The sequence below is a fragment of the Triturus cristatus genome, chromosome 3_1, assembly GCF_964204655.1.
Source record: "Triturus cristatus chromosome 3_1, aTriCri1.1, whole genome shotgun sequence".
NCBI lineage: Eukaryota > Metazoa > Chordata > Amphibia > Caudata > Salamandridae > Triturus > Triturus cristatus.
In genome coordinates this window covers 916,399,871-916,424,668 of record NC_140583.1, presented here as the reverse complement: position 1 = coordinate 916,424,668, position 24,798 = coordinate 916,399,871, and the positions used below count along the sequence as shown (strand labels likewise).

At 42.7% G+C, this 24,798-nt stretch overlaps 1 protein-coding gene across 1 annotated transcript in view; it reads right to left on the bottom strand.

Annotated features, from left to right (window-relative positions):
- Positions 1–24,798, bottom strand: part of CD302 (CD302 molecule) — a 237,817-nt gene that overhangs the window by 11,984 nt on the left and 201,035 nt on the right. The window lies entirely within an intron of this gene.

Below are 24,798 nucleotides of genomic sequence, written 5' to 3'. Positions count from 1 at the left end.
CTTTTATGATTATTGATTAATAATCGAATAACGATTTGAATTCAACAAAGATGCATTCATAGTTGCATCTCTTCTTAGTGTTAAGGGTAATGGGATATGTAATCTCGTTTGTAAGATTTAGAACATTTGTAGTCAATCTGTCACATCAAGGGTGAAGTCATGAGCACTGCATTTGTTGTGCAAGTTATAGTTTGCCAGACTGTTGTGCAAGTTTTGGATTCCAAGCTGACCATAACTTGCACATTTTGTAAAGATATGTGAATGTGTTATAACCAAACCTAAAAATATCTTCACTTCAACCTTGTTTTCATATTTAAGTACATATTTTGAACCAGCCACTAATTAACTTTGAACTTCTCATAATATTTAAGTGTACATGTTTCAAGGAAGGGTGATTCACATTAGATATAGATATTATTCAAATACTGAATAGCTGAAACATCGAATAATTTCAGAGTTAGTGCTAGCTAAGTACAAAAGGAAACCTTTGGGTGAATGATCAAAAATCCGAGGCTATGAAATTGTCCATTTGGGAATTGCAGTTATTTACAGCACAAAGGATGTTTTCTTAGCCTAGTTCAATAGGATGGCAATAGAAAGAAATAAGCAATGGGAGAGTTATTGGCTTTGTCAATGTTAATGTCTTTTAGCCAAGTAGCCTAAGAGCACACAGTTTTAAGCAGAGAAGCTGTGGTTATCCTTGGTTTCTGGTCTGCTTCTATATTTTTGTTTATTTTCTGTTTCGTACAAAGCAAGTTAAGGAAGCTGTAATGACACAAGCAGAAATTACCAAAATGCATAAATAAATAAGCAGGATGCTAAGATAGTGCAGATGAATGGATGAGTCTGGCTATGAGAGCACTTCCGGGATGTTCCCGATTACCGACTGATGGTGCTTAATCAAAAACCTGCTACTGTAACAATACATTTTCTATTGACTAAAATATTAAAATAAACGCATGTCCAATTATTTAATGAACCAATAAATAATAAGAACTGTTGACTTAGCTGGAGATGTCACTTTAGAGAAGTAAACACAATATGAAACACTGCACTGACTACGAAAATGAACCTTTTATGAATTAACTAAACAGCACCCAATAAACCTTAACCCCTTCAGTGCCCGCCCCTTTCCCCGCCCAGTGCCGGCCGTTGCATTAGCGGGCGGGGTCTATGACGAGCTGGACTCGTCATGGGCACAGCGCCACCGCGGCCCATGACGAGTCCAGCTCGTCATGGGCACTGAAGGGGTTAATCAGGCTGTAAAAATAGTAGATCCGTGTCTTTTAAGACCACTGCTGCAGCAGTTAGCTGCTCAAATGAGGACCGTTTTGGTAAAATGTCTGCTGCATCCTTTCAACAACAAAGTCTGTCTGAGAGCTCGATACGTATATTATGATAGCAAAGTGAAGTTTGGGGAATTAAATCTTCATATGAAAACAATTAGCACATGTAACTAGTGTGGGCAGCAGTAGTAAAAAAAAACACACAGCTAAACATGGGGTGCTCAGAACTCTGGGCCGTGGTGTCACTGCACCTGATGCACTATTGATAGCTACGTCCTTCAGTGTGGTGCTTACATTCACCAACTGATGGCACATTAGCCTATTTGTTGTCACTGGGTAAAAATGGGAGACATATCCTATTAGAGTTGAGGCCACTTTGAGACTTTAAACTCTTTAAGTGTCAATATATTATAGCCTTATAGCTCACCGTAGCGGGCTATACTGGCCATTAAAGGCCCGGTCCAGCGTTAAACAAGGGAGCAGGACTTTAATGGCCGGTATAGCCCAGCTACGAAGGGCTATAAGGCTATTAGAACATTCTGCCACTAGAGGGCAGAATGTTCTAACAAATAAAACAAAGGTCTCTCGGAGCCCGACGGGGTTTAAATTCCCTCGGTCTCCAAGAGGCCTTTGTTGACAGCAACAGCTGTGAACAAAGGCAACATTGGAATGTTGCTCTGCGGACTTTTACTAGCCGGTAGAAGCACGGAGCACTCCATTGTATTCAATGGAGTGCTCCACATTACAATGTTCCAATATAGGCTTATAGCCTGCTACGAAGGGCTATAAGGCTATTAGAACATTCTGCCACTAGAGGGCAGAATGTTCTAACAAAACAAAGCCTTCAGGGAGCGCGAGGGGATTGAAATCCCCTCAGGGTCCCTTAAGTTTTTGTTCACAGCCAGAGCTGTGAACAAAGACATATTGGAATGTTGGTGCTCCGGGCTTATACCAGCCATTATAAGCCCGGAGCACTCCATTGTTTTCAATGGAGCTCCCAACATTCCAATGTTCTAATAGCCAGTATAGCCCAGCTACGAAGGGCTATAAGGCTATTATAACATTCTGCCACTAGCGGGCAGAATTTTACAACAAAAAAAACCAAAGCCCTCTCGGAGTTCGAGGGGTTTAAATTCCCTCGGGTTCCGAGATGCCTTTGAAAACAACATTGGAATGTTGCTTTGCGGGCCTTTACCGGCCTGTAAAAGCATGGAGCAGTCCATTGTCTTCAATGGACCTCTTAACATTCCAATGTTCTAATACATATTGCACAATTAAAATGTACTATTGTTCGCTTTGGAACATTAGAAAGAAAGACTTTGGCAATCACAAGGCATGCTCGTTCTAAAAATGTTGCCCTTTGAGGGAGCCTTATGTAGCTCAACGTAATACCCACATTGATGCTTTTTTCGATGCGTCATATTTGATGAGATGCCAATGCCGAAATGTGGCTGCAGGCCATCGCGGTACTGCCAGCATGAAAGTGGATTATGTTCAGAAATCAAATGGAGGCACTCAATTTTAGGGAAGAAATCTTGCCATTCAGACTCTGAATTCATTCTTACAGACTGTCAGAAGCATGTTTAGAATTTTAGGAGACATGTTTTATAGGAAAAAGAAAAGGTGTTTTAGAATACTTTGATGACTGTTCGTGTTATATTTGCTTTTTTTTCTCTTGGCATGATACAATACATATTGACAAATAAAAATGGTGTGAAAATGTTTCATGAGATGTTGAACCTATAACTAAACTCCTAAAACCTCTGAAACAATACTATTTTGTTCTGTAACCGAGTGCTCTGGGTTTAAATACAGCACTGTCAAGCAAGCGATTGCACACTGAGAGTGCTTCATTTTCTGAGTCACTATTCGATGCATGATGGAGCGAGTGATAACACGAGCACTCTGGGGTGTGGTGCTCACTCAAAGAAAAAAGTTGCTCCTAAAACGAGAGCAGTGGATGGACACAGGTACTTGGTCAATGTTCAGGTGGAGGGCTAAGCAAAAGAAGAGGCATGATGCATGGATGCCATGGACAAATAGGGACAACGGATTTGAGAGCAATGATGAAGCAAGGAAATGGTAAGCCTTTGGGCGGGCTGAAGCCCACAGATTGAAAACAACATGCTTCTTCAAGACAGTGCATTGTCTGTCTAGCCGAGACCTAAAACGGTATCAAGTAAATGGGAATCTCTGTCCATGACTCGTCTGATTTTCAGGTCATAGATTTGAATTCCAGAAAGGGGAATGCAGGATTCCATTCTTTTGAGTTTGGTAAATTTGAGTACCTTTGCATTGGTGAATAGTAAAATCTGGTACTTACAGCACTGTTAACACTGGTATGCAGAGCTTTCTTAAAAAAAAAAAGTATTATCACTGGTTGAAAGTAAATTATAAAAGTGTTTGTGATTCCCAGATTAAACATTTTTGCCAGTACTCTTTAATCTTTTAGGTATTATTTTTAATATTTGGAAAAACAAGCAAGTATGTATTAAACGGAAAAACGTCACTAGCAGAAATATTACTAGTGGTTTATCATTTCCTGACTTTTGACCACATTTTCGATCTAATACAAGTGGGATACATTTTTAGAATATTAAAATATGAAAATGACCCTGCCTACTTGGATGCAACAATATCACTGATCATAAAGGTTTAATTATAATGATGGGGATAGTGGTAAAAGCAAATAAATGGGATCCTATAAGATGATATAATGTATAAATGTATCTAAAATATGTGCTTTTCCTCTATTTTGGTCCTCTTACACTTAGTAATTGCCAGCCAACACTGATGAACATGTGTTATCTGATGTTCTGGTACACCCAAAGGATTGTTGTACTCATTCACATAATAGTCTTAGCTAGAATCTGACATAGGCTTGACTAACTAAGTATCTAGGGTGCTAACCACCATGAAAGCAATAACAGTTGGCAATTCAAATCGGGACTAAAGATTTCAAGTGTTTAGCTGGTATTATTTTCTATTCTTAAATATGCTCTGTAACATGCAATGAATAAGAAAGAGCAGGCAAGAATGAACTGAATTCAGAAATGAGTCATCAAACCTAAATCAGTTCTTTTTTGCGGATATGTTATCCTCTTGCACATGTAAATAGACAATCCTTTCACCATCTGTGATGGTCTTTAAACTCTTAAGAAGGTGCATATTTTTTCAGACAACTGAAAAAATAGAAACAAATTGCAAAATACCACTCTTAACTTGGCCCTCAAGTACTGATGTTGACATATGCAGCATTTCCTGAAGAAAAAACCCCATTGTGCTAAGTGTCCATGAAGGAAACAGAGGCATACCGCATACATAAGGTCGACCACTTTCAGTTAGCCAGTGTGTGTGCTGCAATCTAATGTTCAATGTACACAACTGACCAGGATGCATATAATAAGAATGTGATACACCTAAGGAAGAAGGCATACATTTCGGACACTACTAAAAGGTGAAGTGGGGAAAGAGACTGGTCTGGAGTCGAGTACCTCATAAAAACCAAACTAAGAAGTAAGCACTCTCATGAACAAAATAAGGCTATAATTCATTGTCATAGAAAACACTACTGGGAGAATCACAAGGGTGCCTAAAATATGCTTTATCAGGTCTATTGACATACTGGTACTGATATTCAGTAGGCTTGATGACCCTTGTTTTCCGGGCACAGTTGTTAGTGGCCATAATTTAAAGGGTTAATAACATAGAAGGACACTAAACTGATTCCCCAACTTAATAACCCAACAGAAAATAACTCGGCATCCTTTCACTTTCTGTCTGTAATTTAGTGTAACTGTAATCAATGAAAAATTAACTTTGAACTTGATCTGACCCGCAAACATTTGAGTGCATGTTTGCATTTGAGGGGCTAGTTAATTTTCAACCCACGTTTCTAAACATAAGCGGGCTCTGTAAGTCAAGTACTCAAGTTTGCCATTACAACAGTACAGAGGAATGTAGTGGACTAGTGACAGGTAGTACCATTTCACTTAAACATCTACAAACTCATAGATTGAAAGAATCTAATTAAAAACGTTTCTATGAGCAATGTATATATGGGAACAAACTGACCTGTATTAGGCTGGAACGGTCATTTTGTACATAATTGTAACTTTGTCCTTGTCACTACACCTTTACCCTGTCCCTCACTTACCAATTCACTACTATTGCCTTCTTGCTTCTCACGTTGAGCACTGTAAATATTGTATGATTGCAGGATTAGGAACTGTACACTATGACTGAGAAAGACAAAGGAGGTAGAGGAAGGAGAGAGAGAGAAAGAGAGAGAAAGAGAGAGAGAGAAAGAGAGAGAGAGAAAGAGAGAGAGAGAAAGAGAGAGAGAGAAAGAGAGAGAGAGAGAAAGAGAGAAAGAGAGAAAGAGAGAAAGAGTGAAAGAGTGAAAGAGAGAGAGAGAGAGAGAGAGAGAGAGAGAGAGAGAGAGAGAGAGAGAGAGAGAGAGAGAGAGAGAGAGAGAGAGAGAGATTTTGTATGTGTGCTATTGTGCAGAATGTTCCAGTGCTAGCTGTAATGTAGTGGTAGCTGTTACATGTGGGGCACCAGGACCCTGCACAGAGATAGTGAAAGCAAGACAGGAAGGGTAAGTGAGGAACCGGAAAGGGAGGGAACGAGCCGATAGAAGGAGACTACGAAAGAAAGCAGGAGCATGAGATGGGGTCTCTGTGCTGCCGAATATGTCACGTTATTATTTACCTTTGTGTGTCCGAGTCTTTTGTAGACACACAGACACGACAACTGGAGATGAAGAGTGGTCCCGACGACTTTCATGTTGCCACAAGCCCTCCCCTCTCTCAGACACGAGATCTCTTCTATCTCCTCACACACGGTCACTCCCCTGTGTTCCTTTCATTCACCTGTCCCCCCCATTATTATTATTTTCCTCCTTTTCCCCCCCCTCTGCCTTCCTCCCCAAATGCCCTTTCATCCCTCCCTGGCCCCCCCAACCCTCGGTATAGACCCCTAGTTGGGGTTTTTTGAGCTTGGTGAGCATCCGACGCAGGTACTTCGGCGGGGTGGGTCGGCCAAGCAGCGGCACCTAGGTTCTTTGTTTGGTTGGGTGTGGTGGGGGGAGGGTAGTTGTGGGAAGGGGTTGAAATGAGTGTTATATGGATTCGCATTTAGCAGAAATGATACCTCCTGCAGGGTGTAATGCTTTGGTTACCTCTCTCGCTTGTAACTATTGTACTCGCTGGAATTGTTGAACTTATTATGTGGAGACTGGAATTTGTGAACTCAGTATCGGATCACTGAATTTATAGAAATGTTCACAATATGATAAATCAATGCGATATGTAACTGTAATCTTAATGTGATGCTCAATAAAAATATTTTCAAAAAAATGTTGCCACAAGCCTTGTGCCTTCCAATCTTCCCTGCCATGGAGTGAAAGCGGCGACTGTTTTCCTGGTGCCGCCAGCTGAGCAGAATCGGAGCCCACCCCGACCATGCCTCACTGAGCTGCTGCTTGTCGCAATGTTGGGAACCTTCCCCAGACACGTGCCCATCTGCTTCAGGGACCATCTTCAACATGACTGAAGAAGCCTACCCTGGCCGCATATGCCTGCTGCCCCATATTGACTGCCTCTTGCAGTGACGTGCCTTTGGGAGCCCACCAAGGGCGCGTGCACCTTCATCATGCTGAAGACTCCTGTTGCTTGACCCCGGGAGCCCACCCCAGTTGCTTCCTGTCCTGGTGACACCTACCTGTTTCTACTCCTGCCAGTGAGTGTAGCTCTGTATGCCGCTGCTGCCCTGTGCAAGCCTCTGCTTCCTCTACCTACTCCTGGACTCTTGTGAGACTGCTGTTCTCTACCGGCAGCTATCTTAACATCAGGCAGTCTCCTTCAATGAACATTGGCCAATATCTGGCGGCCATTTTAAAGTCAGGCACCATTAAAATTTTCCATTTGCTGTATACATGGTGCATTCTTCGTCCCGTGGACTGGCTTCCAGTGCTCACTTCAGGCAATTCATGTCTCTTTATGCTGCCTGCCTTCACTCCACATCGCATCGGTGGTCTACGCAGTCACCTTGAACTGCATCAGCTACACCCAGCTATCTGGGTCCATATCCGTCTCACCTTAGATATCGATTTGCCTCCTGACTGAGGATATCTAGCAACCCTGTTCACATTCACCAGACATGATGGTGTCCCCGTCCTCGACGCAACGCCAGGATTGTGATGTGGGTGAAGACACGCTGGAGCCCCCTGGCTCTCCCTCACAAGTAAAGCAACAATCTGCCATCCTGGAGGCCCTTTTCTGCACCCGCCAGAACCTCTGGCCCGCATCTCTGGTGGTGGCATGGGTGGAAGATTTTGAAGACTTCATGAAAGGCTCACAAGTCTCTAGCCCCGATTAACAGTTCATTGCACTGCGCAATTTAATTGGTAAGGAAGTCGGCCAGATCATCAAGGAACTTCTGGTAGAAGCAGCATCCTCCTATTAAGATGTCTGTGAGGCAATGAACAGAAAATTTCTCCACAAACAGAACATTGATTATGAACGTTACACCTTCAATTTGGCCTCTCGGGAGAAAGATGAATCCATGGGAGAGTTCATTTCATGAATCAAACAGATAGCATGCTACTGTGCTTTTGACAACTTCACAACAGAAGATGCCCAACGTCTACGAATTATCGAAGGATGTCAATTGGAGTCCCTATGCAGACGTCTTTTAAAGAAAAGTTACTCACTGGACAAAATAGAAGAAATGGCGAAGGTCAACTACAAAGCGAAAGAACATACAAAGAAGATGGAGGCTGGCAAGGTAGAAAAAGAGGAACAAGCCTTTCGGCTTGAAGCTGACAGTCATAGGAAGTCAATTCCCATCATCATGCAAGGCTGTACAAGACCGCTGAGATCATTCCATCAGCTCATCGCGATCAACTCTTTACTCGCTTGCCACCTACAGATCTCAACGTTCTGAATCACAAGTCAAGAACTCTCACTCCCATATCTCAAGATAGTGAAGACAGTGAAGACTACGTCTACATGGTGGCAGATCCTGACAGACTAAAAAAATACCCACAACTATATCTCCAGATGAGTGAACACCAGCCCAAATTTGTGTTAGACATTGGAGCGTACCTCAATTACATTTCAGTCGCAGAATACAATAGAATGACCCCGCAACCTCAACTGCATAAAGCTGCTGTGCGAGCCTATACTTGGATGTCTAAAGAACCCCTTCCCTGTCTAGGACAATTTCAAACATTTCTCACATACAAGAACAGAACCATTTCAGCTTGCATTCATGTCATTGAAAGGCCAGATGCAAACTGTCTCCTCAGCTTACCCACTGCTGAACGACTCAAATTGGTGGAAGTACTATGCAGAGTGGACGATGAACCCGACATCATCCACAAATTCTCGAAGTTCATACAAAGACCAGAACTGCACCACATAAAAGTCAAAAAGAACATATTAACACAAATATTTCATAGCTTTGTATCAATAATTCCCGAACACTCCAGTAGTATTTCTTCATTTATTGTTGCTTCATATGATTATTCATAAAAATCAGCTAATGCGTTTAGTCCAATAAACAAAGGACTTCTTTAGGGCTGAAGGTTAAATAAATACATGTACCATATGAACAAACAATTCAGAGCAACTGTACAATTATATACATATAAATACAATGCATCCACATACACTTAATGGCCAACTTAACACATAGTTTTAAAAAAGATAAAGAGGCAAACCCATGACACACTGTTTAAAAAAGACAAGATGTTAAGCCATGACAAATAATCACAAACAATACACAAAATACGATATAGTCATTTTGATTGTAGTCATAGACACAAAAAGAAGAGGGGGGGGAGAGAAGGAAGTGCTGTGATATTATAAGAACCAACCGTATCAGACAAATCAACAAAATAACCCGTCCGTGATAGATGGCGAACCAAAGAATAACAAAAAAGTATAAGGGAGATATAGCATCCCTTAGGAATGGGATGTCTGCGTTGAATGTTTGACCATAGTGCTGTTCATTCACTAAAGGTCCAAAATGAAAATGACATAGAAAGACCCCGGTGCAAGGCAAAAGAAACAGAAAAGCGAAAATGAGGCTGAAGTGGTATGTTTTTATAAAACATACCAAAAATGTTCTTGTCGTCCATTGGTTCCAGTCATTTCATTGATTAGATGAGATTGGTTTTCTGCGCATGAACCATTTCAGTATGGCATCTGCAAAAAACGGTTTTCACGGGGTGGACCCCCAAAAAAACTACCCGGCCTGGGTCAATAATACAGTATGTGGAGGAGAATGGTCGAGGTAGTTATTTCTTTTTTACAAAATAATTTAGGAAAACATAGTAACGAAAAAACACAACCACAATTCACCACTTGAGATCAATTCAAAAATCGAAAATCAGAAATTTAATTTCTATAGGTAATGTAAATGTATAGGTATTTATATAGCGCCGATCACCACTACGGGTATCTCAGCGCTGTACTCATACCGCGGCAGGAACCCTTCCTGGCTTTCCATGTGAGGTGTCCACTCCTGGGCACCCCCATGGTGAGGCCAGGCATCCCAGCGCTGTTGGGGCCGTTGTGGAGATTGAGCAAGCTATTGCCCAGAGTTCCAGCGTGGGACCCATGATTAGAATAGGCACTGAGGCGAGAATATCTGGTCTGCGGAATTTATAGCCCGAGACCCTGCCGCGATGGGAATCGAACCCTGGTCCCGGACCAGTGCTCTGCATCAAGGTCTGCCGCTCTAAACATTGAGCCACACTTCTCCACATTAAATGCGATTGTCAATCAAAGCATCAATGGGTTGCAATGCATTAGTTCCAAATACATTGGTAGTGCATACAATATTTACAGTGCTCTCAACGTGAGAAGAAAGAAGGCAATGGTAGTGAATTGGTAAGTGAGGGACAGGGTAAAGGTGTAGTGACAAGGACACAGTTACAATTATGTACAAAATGACCGTTCCAGCCTAATACAGGTCAGTTTGTTCCCATATATACATTGCTCATAGAAACGTTTTTAATTAGATTCTTTCAATCTATGAGTTTGTAGATGTTTAAGTGAAATGGTCTACGTTTCGACCCCAGCAGGATGGAGGGTGAGTAGTGTCCTCACTTCGGGGTCTTCGTCAGGACAGTTATACAGGTGAGCACTTGCATGAGGAAGGACGGGCAACGTACGATCCTTAATGGGCTCTCAGAGGGGCTCCTGGAAATTTCTGCAGCTTTCCTTGCATGCGGGGTAGTCAATCTCCTGATGCAAGAACGGAGTGAATCCAAGAACAGAGTCTCCTTAACGCGGCCTGTCAGCTCAAACAATGAGCCGGCCTTGTTCTTATTTAATTTTACACTGGTCATATTCCGCCAAGGATTTGGTATAGTCCCCAGCTGTGGACTCCAGTTTTAATTGATCAATACACAGATTCCGGATTTTTGTATCTATACGTACTGCATTTCTCAGTTAAAACTTTTCTGTTGACCATAGGCTGATAGTGCTGGTTCACGTTATGTAAATATAACTTGTAATTACTGGTATGGGTCTTCAGTTTATTATCCTTTTTGAAAGAAGACTTATGCCTCTTTTCCATACAGATTGTATTCCTATATAGTTATGCTGGCCCACAAGGCACACACAAAACCTGTGCTCATAGGAATAGGTTGGAAATGTGTTTGTAATTTCAAAAGTTTTTCGTTACACCTGGGCATATAGGCCATCCCCTTTTTCCTCTCTTCTTTGTCTTTTTTTGGTTTAATCCGTCATGGTCGTGCCATTTTTTATTCTTTCTGTACATATATTTTATTCACCCACATGTGCCAGTCATAGGGTGGATGCTCCCCTACCTATAGGACTGTAATCATTTGACCATTGGATATGCACAACTGGATGGATTTTTGATGAACTTGTTTATAAAAATCACATTCGAGCAACGTTGTTAATACAGGTATGCATTCCTCCCCACCTCAGGCCACCACTTGACAACTTCTTCTAATAACGGCATATTTTGCCTCATGTTACTTTTTGTCCCTTACTAAGCACATGTCTGTTTTCTGAAGATGCCATACTGAAATGGCTCATACGCAAAGAACCAATCCCATCTAATCAATTAAATGATTGGAACCAATTGATCACAAGAACAGTTTTTGGTATGTTTTATTATAAAATCCCACTTCAGTCTCATTATTGCTTTTCTGTTTCTTTTGCCTTGCACATGGGGTCTTTCTATGTCATTTTCAATTCGGACCATTAGCGAATGAACAGCACTATGGTCAAACATTCAATGCAGACATCCCATTCCTTAGGGATGGTATATCTCCGTTATACGTTTCGGTTATTCTTTGGCTCTCCATCTATCACAGATGGGTGATTTTGTTGTTTTGTCTGATACTGGTGGTTCTTATAATATCACAGCACTTCCTTCTCTCCCCCCCTCTTCTTTTTGTGTCTATGACTACAATCAAAATGACTATTTAGTATTTTTTGTATTGTTTGTGATTATTTGTCATGGCTTAACAACTAGTCTTTTTTAAACAGTGTGTCATGGGTTTGCCTCTATCTTTTTTAAACCTATGTGTTATGTTGTCCATTAGGTGTATGTGGATAAATTGTATTTATATGTATATAATTGTACAGTTGATATGTATTGTTTGTTTATATGGTACATGTATTTATTTAACCTACAGCCCTCAAGAAGTCCTTTGTTTATTTGATGAAACACGACTGATTTTTATGAATAATCATATGAGGCAACAATAAATGAAGAAATACTACTGGAGTGTTCAGGAACTATTGATACAAAGCTATGAAATATTTATGTGTTAATATGTTCTTTTTGACTCTTATGTGGTGCAGCTCTGGTCTTTGTATTTATATCTAATTTTCTCTAGTGAAGGAAGCATTTGGTGGGCAGAAAGTGCATACAGGGAAGTTCACACAGGATTTCTAACATTAGCTAATTCCTATATATTAACTATAGGGATATAACTGTGTGGGTGCTGTTTTTGTGCTCAGGTCCATTGCCAATTTCATGTTACATTGATTAAAAAATTCTCGAAGTTATTCACTGGACTTGGCAAGATGGCTCATTTTCAAGTCCGCATGCACATTAATGAATGAGTAACACCTATAGTGCAGCACCACAGAAAGGTGCAGTTTCATCTCCAACAAGCCGTAGGGGACGAGTTGCAAGATCTCCGAGCGGACCTAATCGAAAGGACCTTCGGACCCACTCCCTGGGTACCTAAATAAAGGAGCCAAAGGTAAAGTGCGTCTCTGTGTGGACATGAGAGCCCCAAATACCCCCATCGAACAAGAAAGACACCCGGGACCCCATATCAGTGACATGATTACACTATTAAACGGAGCGAAAATCATTTCTAAATTTGACCTTAACAAAGGTTATCACAAGCTCAAACTCCATTAATGTTCTTAATACATCACCACTTTCTCTACCCCTCAAGGTCTATTTAGATACAAACGTCTCATCTTTGAAGTTTCCTCAGCAGCTGAGATTTTCCAAGAAGCCATTAGAGGAGTAATTCGTCATATCCTCCACACCCTAAATTACAGTGATGACATACTGGTGTTTGGAGCTACTGCACAGGAACACAACAAAACACTAGACAGGATGTGTTATGCTCTCCTAGAAGCAAATCTAACCCCTCAACAAAGAGAAATGAGAACTCCACAAATCTACATTGAAATTTTATGGACACATTTTTTTCGAGTGCAGGAATGAGACCGGACCCAGAAAAGGTCTCAGCATTGAGCAACACCCCTTGTCCTTGAGATGCAGGTGATGTGCGGTCATTTCTGGGGACACCTACCTATTGTGCACACTATATCAATGACTATGCCACCATCAGCTATCCCTTCATGGAACTTACAAAGCAAGGTCACACATTCAAATGGACCACAAGATGCGCTCAAGCATTCCAATCAATTAAGGGCTCCATGGAATTGGCCAGCAATCTGGCCCACTTCAAACCTCGAAAAAAGACCGAGATCACTGTGGATGCTAGTCCTGTGGGACTGGGAGCCATACTAGTGCAATATTACAAGGAAGGTGATCAACGACACATAGCAGCCTATGCCAGCTGCAGCCTGACTGACACCAAGAAGGCATACTCACAGCCAGAGAAGGAAAGTCTGGCTGTAGTCTGGGCCTGTGAGCACTTCCATATCGTCATCTATTGGAAAGCACTTTACACTCATTACAGACCACCAAGCTCTAATAACCATATTCGGAAACCCCCTGGTAAAAATGCCACCCAGGATAGAGCACTGGAATATCCGCCTTCAAGAATATACGTACACCATAATCCACAAGCCTGGCAAAGGGGTCAATCTGGCTGACTACATGTCGAGACACCCTAAGACATCCTCACGCACAAAAGCAGTCGCTAGAAGAGGAACACATTCACTTCGTCGTTGATCAAGCAAAAGCACCAGCTGTTCCTCTTGAAGCCATTCTTGACACCACCACAACAGACGCCACCCTGCAGGACATAATATATTGCATTCGAACAAATAGATGGAGACACCTGGATGAGCCAAGCTGCCACCAACTCACTGTCATTCAAGAACTGACCTTTTTTCATCACGTAAAAGACAAATTGTATATCACTAAAGATGGACTTCTACTAAGGGACAAGAGGGTTGTCATTCCGAAACTGCACCAAGGGGTCATCAATTTGGCACACGAAGGACACAGGTGAATCGTGGCTACGAAAAGGATCTTGCGCGAACGGGTCTAGTTCCCCTCCCTTGACCAGATGGTCGAAGTCACACTAAAGACTGTCCACAATGTCTGTTGGTTAGTGAAGAGCCAATAACTCGAACAAAAGTAATGCTCTGCCTGTTTAGATAAAGATGGATCAAATAAATCTCACTGATAACTCACCCACACTTGGTCGTCAACGGCCACACCATTGGGAAGAGAGCACACAAACAAGTATAAATTGTGATTAAAGATAATATTTTTCTTTATTCTTTTTGTTCAATAATTTTGTTGATAAATATACAAAGAAAACACATGTGCTCAGAATAAGCAAAAAGACAGATTTTTTGAAAGGATATATGCAAAAAATCAAAATGGGCCCCCACAGGGGGGTTGGAGGAGTGTATAAACAATTAAATAACAATCATTCTCATCAAACAACCCATACAATCTTACACAATCAACCACAACATAAAACATACATTTGCTCTACATTAAAATATTTGTAAATATACAAATGAACAATCTCCTCACAGTCTTGGAGTGTCTAATATGTTGGACACCACTAAATCATACAGAGGGACACGCCAGATCGCACAAAAAGACACGCCGACGCGCGTTTCGGTGCAATCACCCAATCATCAGGGTCCCACCTTCTTCAGGGCGTTTTCTATAATCACAGGGGGCCCAAATTCAAATCCTAAGGAACATCAAATAAGATCGGGAAGCGATCACAGGATGGGCTGTATGGGGAACCGCTACGATAAATGTCCTTTCAAGTTGTGCGGTAGAGGCTCAGATCGGGGAAGCTTCAGGATCGGTAAGCGCCCCTTATTCTGTTCGTTGGGATGGTTAATTCCATTGACTGCTTGCAAGCTTAGAATCCGTTGTGCGATGATAGAAGGTCAACTGGTCACGTCGCGGTATCACAAGGATCTTAGGAGCAATATATCCCGAGAGCAGCCGCTCAAGTGGAAATGTTGGTTATTGACAGGGCAATGAGGTTGAACTCATGAATAGGTTCCTGATGTCTCAAGCCGATGAAGGGCAAGGATAGCGAGGTTCCGAATGAGTGGTTATCGTAGCAAGTGGCGCGGTTACTTGCTACGATAACCACTCATTCGGAACCTCGCTATCCTTGCCCTTCATCAGCTTGAGACATCAGGAACCTATTCATGAGTTCAACCTCATTGCCCTGTCAATAACCAACATTTCCACTTGAGCGGCTGCTCTCGGGATATATTGCTCCTAAGATCCTTGTGATACCGCGACGTGACCAGTTGGCCTTCTATCATCGCACAACGGATTCTAAGCTTGCAAGCAGTCAATGGAATTAACCATCCCAACGAACAGAATAAGGGGCGCTTACCGATCCTGAAGCTTCCCCGATCTGAGCCTCTACCGCACAACTTGAAAGGACATTTATCGTAGCGGTTCCTCATACAGCCCATCCTGTGATCGCTTCCCGATCTTATTTGATGTTCCTTAGGATTTGAATTTGGGCCCCCTGTGATTATAGATAACGCCCTGAAGAAGGTGGCACCCTGATGATTGGGTGATTGCACCGAAACGCGCGTCGGTGTGTCTTTTTGTACGATCTGGCGTGTCCCTCTGTATGATTTAGTGGTGTCCAACATATTAGACACTCCAAGACTGTGAGGAGATTGTTCATTTGTATATTTACAAATATTTTAATGTAGAGCAAATGTATGTTTTATGTTGTGGTTGATTGTGTAAGATTGTATGGGTTGTTTGATGAGAATGATTGTTATTTAATTGTTTATACACTCCTCCAACCCCCCTGTGGGGGCCCATTTTGATTTTTTGCATATATCCTTTCAAAAAATCTGTCTTTTTGCTTATTCTGAGCACATGTGTTTTCTTTGTATATTTATCAACAAAATTATTGAACAAAAAGAATAAAGAAAAATATTATCTTTAATCACAATTTATACTTGTTTGTGTGCTCTCTTCCCAATGGTGTGGCCGTTGACGACGAAGTGTGGGTGAGTTATCAGTGAGATTTATTTGATCCATCTTTATCTAAACAGGCAGAGCATTACTTTTGTTCGAGTTATTGACTTTGTCCCCTACTGCTCTCCCTATATTCAGATTGGGGTACCCCTTCTCTTAGTGGTTAGTGAAGAGCCACCATCACCTCTACATATGTCGGAACTGCTGGAGGGCTTCTAGAAAAATGTTGCAGTAGATGTCTTTGGCCCGTTACAATCAAGCAAATACATTCTTGTCATAATGGACAAATATTCTCGATTCCCACTTGCACATCTGATCTCATCCACCAAAGCATCCAGAACTACATGAATTCTTGGCAGCATGGGGAATAACTGAAGAAGTTAAAACAAACAATGGTGCTCCATTTAATGGACACAAGTTTGCAGCGTATGCCAAGCACTAAAACTTCAAACATCGGAAAATCACTCCCATGTAGCCACAGGCCAACGGGATGGTAGAGAGGTTTATGGCTACGCTGAAGAAGACCACACAGCAAGCTGAAATGTCACGGCGCGATGTCCAGACAGCTGTGAATGACGTACTACGAGCACACAGAACGACACCACATAGCACAACGGACAAATGTCCAGCCACCTTGATGCTGGGCCGTACTGTGTGCACAAGAATACCTTTTCGCACATGAGGAAATGAGTAACTAGTTTGAGCAAGTGACCCTGCCACCTCTCTTTGCTATTATTTGCACAAGAATACCTGTTTGGGAAAACTCAGCTAGTTGTGCTCACCAAAGTACTGATCATGAACAACAAGTAGAGGTAGACAAATCCAGAAAGGCAAAGATGAAGGAATATGCACACTGACATTTTAAAGCCAAGCCTTCAACTATCCAGGAAGGTGATTGGGCACTTGTCAGGCAAGAACGCAAGAAAAAGACTGATAGCTGTTATCACGCACATCCACTTCAAATAGTAAATCAAAAAGCTACCATGATCACGGATGCCTCTGAGGATAAGAGGATAACCAGGAATGTTTCCTATTTTCGTAAGTGGACACCAACAAACAGAGAACCGTCAGCTGTAGTAGAAAGTGAAGCTGGTAAGGACAACTAAGCACCAACCAGTGCGTCTGCAGCTCCCTCCCCCTCGGCCAAAGGGGGCGATTTGATCAGGACTCAGCTAGCAGACCACAGTGTGCAATCAGAAGACCTGCATGTCTTTTGAAGAACTATAAATGGTATGTTATTAGGCGAGACTAAGCAAGGGGGATTTGTAATGTAGTGGTAGCTGTACAAGTGGGGCACCACGACCCTGCAGAGAGAGAAGGTAGGGCAGGAAGGGAAAGTGAGGAACCAGAAAGGGAGGGGATGAGCAGCTAGAATGAGAGTACGAAAGAAAGCAGGAGCGTGAGATGGGGCCTCTGTGCTGCCAAAAATAAAAGTCACATTATTACTCACCTTTGTGTGTACCAGTCTTTTGTGGACACACAGAACACAACACCAGCCAGTGCTGAAGTACCTCTAATGGGTGTCATTGGAATGTTGAAGTTGAGGAGAAGGTGTAAATATTTTCAGTTACCTGGAGCCTCTGGGGCTGATCCTCAGAGAGGCACCAGATTCCTGAGACCACAAAAAAAAATTGAAAACCAAGACACTTACCTGAGAAGATTCACTGCTAGATAAGAGGTTGACCTGGAGGAAGTTAGAGGCTCATGTGAACTGTCAGGATTCCAGATTTTAGGAAGCACTGAGATAATGGGATATTTCCTTTGTTTGCTAGATAAGGTTACAGGATGGTCCTTTGAGGCTGATAAACAATACTATCTGAATGCGACATGATCTGAAATTCTAGTTTTATAGAAGTATGTCTGTTAGGAACAGAAGGAAGCCAAAACAGGAAATTGTTACTGAGCCAACCTTATAAAAATATTCACGGAAAATGGCTACCACTGTCTAAGGAACACTGTAACTTAGATTTATGGTACTCTATATCACTAAACCATAGTGTGTGAAACATACTAGATAGGAGACAATAATTTGGATATATACTAAAGAGAAGGCTACATCATAGCAGCATGTAGGGAGTACTCAGTGCTGTCACAATCTTTGGTGGGGCCCAAGGCAAAACATTTTGGTGAGCACCTTCAACCCAGGAATGTTCTTAACCTCAGAAAGATGAAAAGCTGAGTCGCTTTATTAGGATTCAAATTTGAGATTTACAGTTGAAACACAAATCTACACAAAAAACACATTTACTCCTATCAATTTCACCCACAAAAAAGACTGAACTCAGAAACAAATGTGGCGTTCTATTCTTATTTTATTATGAGGCACCTTGAAAGCACCATGGAGGAAATTGTCTTTAATGCATTTGAATTAAACAGTCTGTGGTGCAGGGACATTGCCTCTCTCTTCAGCAAAAACTAGCCTCTCCTCTCTGTCCTTTCTCTGTCTCTCCTAATTTTTGTCTGAACATACAGTAGAGTCATTCCTTATTCTGTCACCACCCAGTACAGTCACAAAACATGGGTGTGTCTCATGCAAAGCACCTCTATTGCAGAGCCTGCAATCACAAGGCTATTGTTAGAAGTTGTTAATTTTGCTATGTTCCATTAATGTTGCCATAAGTTGTAAACTGAAGTGGGGCCCACTGTAAGCAAGGGCCCTGAGCAATTATCCCTAGTTGCACACCCCCTAGTGATGGCCCACGTGCTTTGTAGCAAGACATTTATCTCAGCAAAGTTAAATGCCAGCAACTCAAAGTAGGAGGTGAAAGATGTTAATAAAGTTCAATCAATGAGTCTTCGACTTATGTCTGGATATATGTGTATGTATGTGGATGTATGGATAATTGTGTATTAGGGACAGGAAAGTAAACTGAGCACCCTAGATGTCTTTGCCTTTGTGCATTATGGGATATGTATTGTGTTATGTTTTCAACTTTTTAACTGTTTTGATACTTCTAAATACTTTACATATTTTCTTAAATTAAGCCTGTCTGCTCTTTGCTATAGCTCCCAGGGGATGAGCTCAGGTTCAATTTACTGAAACCTTTACTAGATTTAAGATTAGTGATATTGTTGCTTATGTTGGACTGTCATCCACCCCAACGAATAATCCACTTTCTCACACAGACGTCCCCAGTTTCTTTAATAACTCAAGCCCCCGTCACATTGAATCAAATTATCTTAACCATTCTTTCACTGTTTCTGCATGCCTTTGCCATCATGCCATTGCTATCCTCTGTGTGCCAGTGTTGCCCACTGATTTAATGCCATGTATTTCATCTGCACTCAGTTTTCCAGCACTTCACTATCACAGGACCCGGGAATCCATTCCTGCAGAGACGCAACCTACGTCACAGCACACCAAAGCACTGTCACTCTGCCCCCCTCGTCATTCTGGCTGGCTCCTTACTCTGTCTGCAAGGGATTCGCTACCTCACGTGATGGCAAGTAGTTCAGTCAGGCGAGTGTCTACGGCAAGCTGCTGATAGTAGATGTGATGTTAAATAACAGCGGGCAGTGTTAGCTTTCCTACAGCCCAGGGAGGAACTGGCAACTTGGCCACCCTTCAACCGGAAGCTATAACAAATGCAAAGTCTGAAATCGTAATGCAAGAAAGTGCTCTGCATGGTACAATTACAACGATGAATCACAAGCACACATTTCAGTCCCTTGTGACTCACACAAGTGTTATGCCTTGACAATGCATTTCTGCAGCTGTGGGGACGGGGATGTTGCGCCGTGCTAATCTTGGCAATGGGCATGTTGCTGGCTGCACTGCAGCGCCTAATTTAACCGCACTGCAGCTGGAAGTGGGAAATGTCTTTCGGCAGGCTGGGGCACAGGGGACAATCCATATAATAAAAAAAACAAGCACTGGTAAAGCCAAATAGGTCTCGCCTTTGGGACCTTTTAAGTGTTTAGTCAGAGCTATTGGTTTTGCTAATGTGTTTAAGCTATAGTGTGGAGCAGCGTGGCTGCTAAGCAGCATGTTGGAAAGTTATAATTAAAAAACCGTTATAAGCATTTTTTTGTTATCTTCTCTATAATTAAGATGAGATTATGTCTAATTGAATGGTCTTATTAAAATAAACATGTATATAAAAAATGTTTAGTGTTGTCAACTTTTTCCTGCCTCTTCTAATTTTTGTTATAGTTTTTTTATTTTGGAGTGGGGGCAGATATAAATAACGGGAGAGTAAAGATTGGGACACGGTAGGTGAATTATAATTTGAGTAACGAACGGATATTAGGGGAGAATTAACAGATGCCAGATTTTGAGGGTACTATGGGGCTTTAGCAAGAGGCAGCCCTTACCAGCGCTACGAGGCCATGAAAGTCACAGAAGTGCGTTATACAAAAAGTGAGTAACATAGCCAACAGTGCACTTTTACCCTCTTCTTTACTCATTTATAGACACTGCCCTCCTCTTTGTATCCAACTTAGAGCACCGTTATCACCATTGAACACGAAAACATGAAAAGGGAAAATAAAGAGTGGGGGAAAGAAGGAAGGACAGAACGCTAAGATAAATAAGAACAGAGCAAGAAAAGATGAGAAAATAAAAAAAAAACTGACAAGAGCCAGTAAAGGCAGGAACAAGAGAAGGAGATTAAAAGATTCAAGAGGAAGAATAAATAAATAAGAAAGGGGGCAGAAGAGAAGAGGAAGGGGGAAAGGGCACTATGAGAAAGATAAAGGCGGAAATAAATAAAAAGGTTAAGATGAAAGAAAACAGTGAATACAACCATCAGGCAAAAATGCCCCTCATCTCTCCGCAGCCCCTTTCTCACATCCATTTCATTTGTTTTAAAGCGCTGGTGAAGTCTGGCTTTACTAATCCACTCAGCTATCCACATAAAATACAGACCTGTTTGCAGCAGGCATGTTAACCATCTACGCTACTATAAAGCAAGTCAAAAGTGCCACAAGACAAAACTTCCATCTCTCTCTCTCTCTGTCTAGCAGGAACATTAATCACAAGAGTTATCTTGACATTTTTGTTGCTGCCTGAAACCTGGATGCCCAAGAAACTGCGGCAGGTGTTTTTAAATCTTAAATTATGCTAAACACAGCACGCCCCCTCAGGTCAGCACCCCCCTCCAGGTCAGCACCCAGTGCAGCCGCACTGGTTGCATTTCCCTAAAGCCAGCCCTGGAATGTGACCAAGTAGAGTCTTCCATGAAGTGTGGGGTGAAGGTTGGTCTCAGCTACCGTTGGAGGATGAGCCCTCCGTAGTGTGCTTGATTGTAATTAATATTTAGACTCTGCAGTGCGAGGTGAGCTTGTGTCCTGGCAGCAGTTTGGGGTGAGGGTTGGTCCCGGCTGCTGTTTGAGGCGAGTGTGAGGATGAGACCCCTGCAGTTTCCATGAGTGTACTAAGGTTTGTACTCTTCAGTGTGCGGTGAACTTGAGTCCTTCATGCAGTGTTGGCTTAATGTTGATGCCACCTACATTTTGGGCTGAGTGTGAGACTGAGACCCCTGCAGCTTCCATCAGTGTGACATTTGCACCTGTGCAGTGTGAGGATGAGCACACTGTAGTTTGCGTTAGTGTGATGAATGTTTGAACTCTGCAGTGTGAGGTGGGCTTCAATCCTGGCTGCACTTTGGAGATTGATGTGTGACTGAAAAGTCACACCTGTTGCATTATCTTCAGTGCATCTATACATTACGACCCAAAAGTACAGGATCTTGAACTGGACGACACCGCAGACAACAGATACCGCTACGAGACATTATTTATATCAGACTCGGGAAATTCCACATGAAACGCAGGACACAAGTGCATTTTACGAACAAGGAAACCACTTTCAAGAAACTTCATGCACCAAAACATCCAGTAAAACCCACGAATAAACTGAAATAAGTTAGACCATCACTCCAGCCACAGAAACCCGTCAGAAATTCCAGGGAGTCAGTATCTGGGCAACATATCCACCTGTGTCACTCCAACAGAAATGGTGAAGATGTTCAGCAATGACAGACACATTTCACCTGTCTTACGATTCGACAAACCTGAGAGTTGACCGCCCTTTGAATTTCTGACCTGCTCTATAAGTGGAAAAGCCTGGCCAATATTAAAGGGGCCTGTAATAAAATGGTAGGAATTTGGTAATTTCGTTTACATTTCTAGAGCTATGTCCACGATGCTGACGTGGCAGCAGATTGGTAGACGATGCTCTCACCTAGATGTGGTATTGAAAGTGCTAGGTGCATGGACATGGCCCCTTACAGTGCGAGTCGGAATGGAGGCGCCCTAGCAGAGCTATCTGTGCTGAGTGACCCTTTCAATGGACGTGCACGGAGTGCTTCCTACCAGACCAGAGTTACCCTAAAAGAGAGGCACGTGACCACGGAGGAGTTCTTGTGGATATTGCAAGTCGGTATAATTGAGGTATATTGGGCAGAACTTCCAATGCGAGGAAAAGTCTTTGCAGAGTACAGGCAGGTTTTATTAAACCGGGGTAGAAACGCAATAGCAGAGGTGTTTAAGTGGGGCCATGCACTGAATTCTTAGGGCTAGCCTGGCACGGCTACGCATACCGCAAGGGGCCCCTGCAGATGTGACCAAAGGGCAGGATGCAAGCTGTACGAATGTGGATGGAGGTGCATCGGCTGAGCTGTCTCGCTTCCCAGCAAGAGCAGACGTGGTGGGAATCCTCGAGGCCGCCACAGAAATGCAGTGTGAGCACTGCGTGCCGTTCAGACAACCGCATCTATGGAGGTAAGAATTCAATGCTCCTCTCATCCACCAGAGCTGCTCCCCACCATCCCCTGCCAAGTCTGCATGTCGGTTCAGGTGCATCGAGATATACACCAGGGTCCTGACGTGATGTCTGAGCCCCGACTCAAGAAAGATGGGCGAGAGCGGGCGAGGACGGAGCTGGCTGCTGCCGGGGTGGTAATGAGAGTTTACATTCTGGCTAGGAATTATTTGCAGACTCTTGGCAGCTGAGAGACAGCCACAGCCCGTGGGAGCCAAGCGAGTGAAGGAGGAGAACAAGCAATGGCTTCAGTAATACGACATCTGTGATTGAGACAGAGAGGGCGGAGCGAGTGAGTGGCCGGGACTTGTGGGTGAGGAGAGAGGCGCGCGCATGCTTGAGAGAGCAGTCTGCTCATTTTCAAGCACTGCACTCGTGCTTGTGGCGCGCCCCTGCTCGCTCCCGCATGGTGGATGCCGCCACAAGCACGAGTGTGTGCTTGAAAATGACCACAGCGATGGATAAAGGCCCTCCTACGCAGCGCATGTGCGCTGCATAGGCGAGACCTAAAAAAGCAGCAATCACCACTGGGCAAAAACCAGCGTTGCAAGAGAGCGGTTCTGGGCCCTGCGGACAAAAGTCCACAAAACTGGTCATCTATATTAATGGATCCTAAATAATAATGCAGCTCCCTGAAATCTTGGGATGGAGGCCTGCATGGAACAGTAGACCTACATCCCAATTGTAGGGTCTTGGGCCCTAGGCACACATGCTCAGGAATAATGGACACAGATATAGTGGGGGTGGTACTGGAACTGGCCCAGGTCACGTGCGCCCGGCCCCTTTTATTAGCAGGGTCACCTGACCGTCGGTGTACTGTGGGAATACAGCCCAAGCCTGAACACCAGAATGTGTCCAGCAGGACACTACACAAATATTCGAAATTACAATCCAGTGACTAAAAGCTTTGGTTGAAGGAACTGACAAACTGATTTGAGGGACGTCTTTTTACAGCTTCTCCTAGGGACTGCCTTACGATTCAGGCCCCATCAATATAGATGGCCAATATGTGACTTCTTGTGGCACAAAGGCTTTCATCATCCGTGGCCCCCAAAAAGGAACTGGCTGGTCACAGCACAATCGAAAAGGTAAAACTCCTTCTTTCTGCACCAGATGATGATGTTCATGCATTTGAGAACGGGGAATTAGGTGTGAAAAAAAGCTCAATGCAGATTTATGAAGATTTTTTTAGCTACAGCAGTGTACATGCATTTAGAAAATCACACTTTCTTTTTTTTATTAATGCGCTTTGCTTTCCGAATTCTAAATTCATGGTGATCAGACAAAATAAGCTCTAGTCATTCCGGTTGCAGCCCATAAAACGGGGCCCTTGGACTACGCATGCCCAGCAGAAGAAAGCAAGGGAATCGTGTCAATAAAATATGTACTTCAATGTATGTTTACACTTCATCTGGAATCAGTCGGTACAAACAATTGCCAACAGACATAGTAAGACATCAACGATTAGTTCCAATATGAAATTATAAACAAGTGACAATTTCTCTATAACAGTTCAGAGTGCGTCCAATTCACAATAAGCCACTGCCAGCAACCACAAGAAAGCATATGCAACTGTCCAAGCCTACATTTACTCAGGGATAGCCCCCCCCTTTGATGGAATATGTAGTTATATATTGGCAAGGAAATGCACAACCAATATCTAAGAAATGAACACACAATTTATTTGGATTGTAAATAAAGATTCTGGTTAGCATTCTACCAGAAATAGTGCATGTTTAAAAGTAGGCATGTTTCAGTCTGAGCTAAGGATTATTTGGGGCGAAGCCAATCCATCAGTTTTGTCTAATCTTAATTTCATTTTATTTAGCCAAATTTAACCTGAACACCCACTGTCCTAACAAATATTGGGAGTCAGGGGTCGCAATCAATCAATCAATCCAATCAATCAATCACTCAATCACTCAATCAGGATTTACAAAGCGTGGCTAATCACCCGATTGCAGCCCCGGAGGCTTAGTCGAACAGACAGGTCTTGAGGGTCATTTGGAATTCCGGAAGTGAGGTGATGGTCTGGAGGTGCGCGGAAGAGGCTGT